The sequence below is a fragment of the Sardina pilchardus genome, chromosome 13 (genome assembly GCF_963854185.1).
Source record: "Sardina pilchardus chromosome 13, fSarPil1.1, whole genome shotgun sequence".
NCBI lineage: Eukaryota > Metazoa > Chordata > Actinopteri > Clupeiformes > Clupeidae > Sardina > Sardina pilchardus.
This window is the reverse complement of record NC_085006.1, coordinates 24,849,685-24,854,684: the sequence shown is the minus strand read 5'-3', so window position 1 is coordinate 24,854,684 and position 5,000 is coordinate 24,849,685. Positions and strand designations below refer to the sequence as shown.

The 5,000-nt window shown below is 40.9% G+C and overlaps 1 protein-coding gene across 3 annotated transcripts in view; it reads left to right on the top strand.

The window, feature by feature from the left end:
• Window positions 1-2,854, top strand: part of egln2 (egl-9 family hypoxia-inducible factor 2) — a 25,859-nt gene extending 23,005 nt beyond the window's left edge. For all 3 annotated transcript variants that reach the window (XM_062552177.1, XM_062552175.1, XM_062552176.1), the window contains one exon: window positions 1-2,854. This exon is cut by the window's left edge and continues 917 nt beyond it. The gene's annotated coding sequence lies outside the window, so the exon portion shown is untranslated.
• Window positions 2,855-5,000: the final 2,146 nt, after the last annotated feature.

The following is a 5,000-nucleotide window of genomic DNA, read 5'->3' as shown; positions in this document are numbered from 1 at the left end:
GTGTCTCAAAGGGTGTGTGTGTGTGAGAGAGAGAGAGAGTGTGTGTGTTGTAGTATTGTAGTATGGCTAAAAACAGTCATGCACTGAGGTTGCACAACTGTACATACAGTTAAGCCCAAAATGATTAGCCCCCCTTATGAATTCAGATATAATCCTTTGTTTATACATGAAAATGACCATTTCCAAGAATGTGCCTAGTTTATATGATTACAGAAGCGCAAAGACAGTATGCCCACAAAGTTTGATGATCATTGTTTACTCATGCTCTGATTTGTGACAAGAAAAGCAAGAATTGACATGTTCAAAATTATTAGCCCCCAGACCATTAATAGTCAATAGTGAAGCCTTTCTTTGCTTCAACTGACAACAACTTCTTTGAATAGTCTTTTACTATGTTGGCACATATCTCTTAAGCACTCTTTAGCTCCAGCTCGTCCAAACTGCATGGTTTTCTTGAATGGACTCTTGCTTTAAGCACGTGCCACAGATTCTCATTGGGGTTGAGGTCTGGTCTCTGTGTAGGCTATTCCAGCACCTTGATTTTGGTATCCTTTAGGGCGTTTTAGACCACTTTTCACTATGCTTTGGGTTATTATCATGCTGAAGGACCTGGTGGTGACCTAAGCCTAGACTAAGAGCAGGCGTCTTGATGTTATCCCTCAAAAGGTCAACATAATCTTTCTTTTTCATGATCCCATGCACCCAAACAAGGCTCCCTGTGCCTGAGACAGCAACACAGCCCCATAACATGATGCTCCTACCACCATGCTTCACTATGGGAACTGTATTTTTATGGTTGTAGGCCTTCCTTTTTTTCGCCAAACATAGGCAACATCCATGTGCCCAAACAGCTCCAGTTTAATGTCATCAGACCAAAGGACAGTTTTCCAAAAGTCATTTTTAGCTTTTAAATGTGCATGTGCAAAGTTCAGTCTGACTTTGAAGTACCCCTTTTGGACTAATAGTTTTTTTCTCAGCCGATGACCTTGGAGGCCTCCACAATAAAAATCCCTCGCTACTGTCTTCCTCAAGACTTTAACCCCAGAGGTCTCAAGGTCAGCAACTATCATTTTGGCGGATGTGCAGGGTTCCTTGCTAACATCCCTGATGAATTTCCTCTCTAGATTGAGATATTTAGCATTTTCATCCACACTTAGGTTGGTTATGCACAAACTTGGAACTCTTTGTACTTTGTAATGATGCCTTGCACGGCTGTTCTACAGACTGTGAAGCATCTAGAGATTACAGTATAGCCTTTCTCCATATTATAGGCCTCAATGATGTTCTTTCTGAGGTCCAGACAGATTTCCTTTATCTTCAGTATGCCTGTAAAGGCAGTCCCCCCCCAGACAGGTGTTCAAGTGCCTGTAGGCCTGTTCCTTGAAGTCTTTAGGTAAACAATCAATGCTGGTTGGGTGTTCAGGTGTTGTCTGGACATTAACTAACTGCAAAGGTGTGGCTTGAAAGGTGACAGGTTGGTTGTGTGTGTTTAAAAGCAAAAAAATCACATGGGGGCTATTAATTTTGACCACTCCACTTTTCACACAATTTGAGATTAAGCATTCCTAATAATATATTAACACTCCAAAATGCACCAGATTCTACATAATAACACTGGCGAATGTTTGATTTTTAAAATTTGATCAGGGATGAAAAATTTAGGGAGAATTTTAGAGTAATGTTCCAAAATTTCAGGGGGGCTAATAATTTTGGGCTTAACTGTATGTGTGTGTTTGTATGTGTGTGGGGGAGAGAGAGAGAGAAAGACAGACAGACAGAGAACTAGTCCCATTGTCCCAGAAGAGGTGTAAAACAGGGTTCAATGAATGTTGTGGTGTGTGTGTGTGTGTGTGTGTGTGTGTAAACAGCTCTTCAAGTGGCCTTGTCCTTGTACCCTTCCAGGATGAGGGCCTTATCCACTGGCAACAGGACTTCACACAGACAGCTGCTACAGTAGAGTTAACCTTGATGTTAGTCTGGGAAAACAACGACTACCCAGAAAAACAATATGGCTGCCTTTTCGTCTAATGGAAGAAATCTGTTAGTTCCGGCCCCAGTCCAGCCACTAAAAGGCAGTTTCTGTTGGTTTGTCCTATTATTACAAACAAATGAAGGTGAAATGAAAGGGAACTTTTCGGCTTTGCAGTACTTAGAGTGTGATCCGCGCCAGCCTACATCTAACACAGTTATACAGCACAATTATCTTCTTGGATAGACAATATCAGAGCACATGCAAAAACACCAAGCAGAACATCAGATCACAAAATAAGCAACAAATAACTGCACAGCATGCTTAAGAAACAAAAAACGAATGAATAAATAAATAAACACCTAGTAACCCATTTGCTATCTTAAACAGTGACAATCCCATCAAAAAGAATACATTTCCCAGCAGGCATTACAGTTTGAACTCGCACTAGCAACGTTTGTGAATATCCCAGTGGAATGAGAAGAGAAAATGGAGAACTACCCTTACGGCGTGAGGTTACTGGAGGATGTGTGTCTGTGTAGAAGTCCCACTTCATGTCGGTGGGGTCCAGAAATGGCCTTTTATTTTGTTGTAAAGAAAAAAGTGTGCCAGATTATCATCACAAGAAGTCAATTAATGCACTTTATTGTTGAGAAACCAGTTGTGTGAATGAGGAGTGAAAGAGAGAGATGGAAGTGTGATGAAAATATGCTTAATGCTGTGGTTAATATAATTAAAATGCAATAGAAAAGAAAAGAAAAGAAACAACAACAGAGAACAAATTCTATCTTTCTGATACGTCAACCCCCTGGAGTTTTGTTTTGTTTCCATTTTTTTTGTCTTTTGCAATATGTAATTAATTAAAGCTGGTCAGTGATTTGGTAAGACTGTGTGAGCAGTTAGTGATTGATTGCTGTCTTTCCTGTTTGTGTGTGTGTGTGTGTGTGTGTGTGTGTGTGTGTGTGTGTGTGTGTGTGTGTGTGTGTGTGTTCTTCCTCTGCTACTGGACACACACAATAGGGAGAAGTGTGTGGCGAGAGAGACACTGTATCTCCGCTTCCCCCCACACCGCTTTGATACAGCCTGCTGTGTAGCTCTGTCCAGGCTAACCTCACTGACTCCTACACACACACACACACACACACACACACACACACACACACACACACATGGTCTGATGATATACTGTATATAGGCTAGATAGATAGATAGATAGATACTTCATTGACTACAAAACATGAAGGTCTTAAAAAAACAAATAGTAAGGACTTTCAGGGTAGTGTATTCATACTGTACCATGCACTTTCATGTACAGTGTATGCTCAGAGATATCACCTTTGGCCTTGGAGTTGTTATGACTCTGAGGTTCAATTCAATTCAGTTTGATATACAACCATTACATGTCTCAAGGTGATTTACAGAGCCAGGCTCGACCACATTCTCCCTAGACCAAGTACTAAGGGCCTACGGCAACGCTGGCAGGGAAGCATTCCTCACAGGAGGGAACCTTGAGAAGAACCACAGTTCATTTGGGGTTTCGGTTTGGTTCCTGTGGATGGGTTTGTATATCCAAACATCCAGTGTGACTTTGACATACGAGGTGAGGTAAGCCTCTCTCTACTGGTAGAAGCCTATCTAACATGCAAAAGATAAGGATCCAGGATCCAGGTGGATGAAAGTGTTTTCATTGTTTTGTCTGAGCTTCAGCCAAAGACAGGCATGCAAACTCCTCACCTTTCGGCGAAATTCGCCGTTTTGAATCAAAAATACATGATTCGTGCAGATCCGATGAGAAAATATTTAGGGGGGGGGGGGGGGGGGGGGTCAAGGTGAATTGAATTTACAACTTAGTTTAAAAATCATGCGCAGACGCTAATGCATCTTGAGGTGTTTCCAGAGCCGCATTTAAAACGTGTCTGATCAGCAAGGGATGCGTGAATGTAGCCCTTATGCGTTTAATAAACATTAGTGGAAGCTTTCTCATCGGATCTGCACGAATCATGTATTTTTGATTCAAAAGGGCGAATTTCGCCGAAAGGTGAGGAGTTTGCATGCCTGTCTTTGGCTGAAGCTTGACAAAGACGCAACGAACAGAACGCGCAGATAGATGCGTCTCAGGTGGAATAGTGATGCTGGACAGATGGAGGAGAGATGCCGAGGGATTTCACAGGTGGGCTAGTTGAAACTTTCAACTTCTATTAGAGAAAGACGCTGAGTGAAGCAACGGTGTTTTCTTCTAATGTTATGAAAGTCAGCGAAATTAGACAAAAATGTAGACATAACTAACGAGTTATTTTGATGAAGAATACGTGCCGTTTGAACCATCTAGATCGGCAAAAGGTGAAGCAAATAGGCAGACTTTATCATATCAAAGGCTAATGTGACAGTTGAATTAAATGCTCATAAACTGGTCTGGTTTGTTTTGTCCGGAGACGTAGTTGATTGACATGCTAATGCTGTCTTTAAGAAACGTGGGCCCTGTTACTCGAAGCACACTGCGCATAGACCTTGCGCAAAGCCTACGCAAAAGATCTGCAACTCAAATGATTCGCTATAGTACGTAGCCAAAAAAAGTTGCGACTGCTTCAGACCACACGTAACGCACGTAACCGTTTGAGTGTGTGTGACTTGCGACAAGTTTCAGTTACACCCGGATCATTACGAGTTCGTAAGCCATGCGTAACGTAAATTTACATTTGATTGTCGAGTTACAGGACCCTGATCAGTAGCCTAGTCTGTGCCTACAGGTAGCCTACAGTTTCACCTTTTTCACCCCTGACCAGTTTGCATGCCTGCAAAGAGTTTGAGACATTCTAATAAAACAATGATATACAATAGTATATAATATACATCTATAAACCATATATATTACTATTATTAATTATTTAAATTATTTTTAAAACAATTTAAGATTCTAAAATTCTACATTGTATATTACAATTATTATTACATTGTGGTTTATGTATAGGCCTCTCTACACATATATTATAATTTACTGATTTCACTAAATGTACTATATTACACATCTATA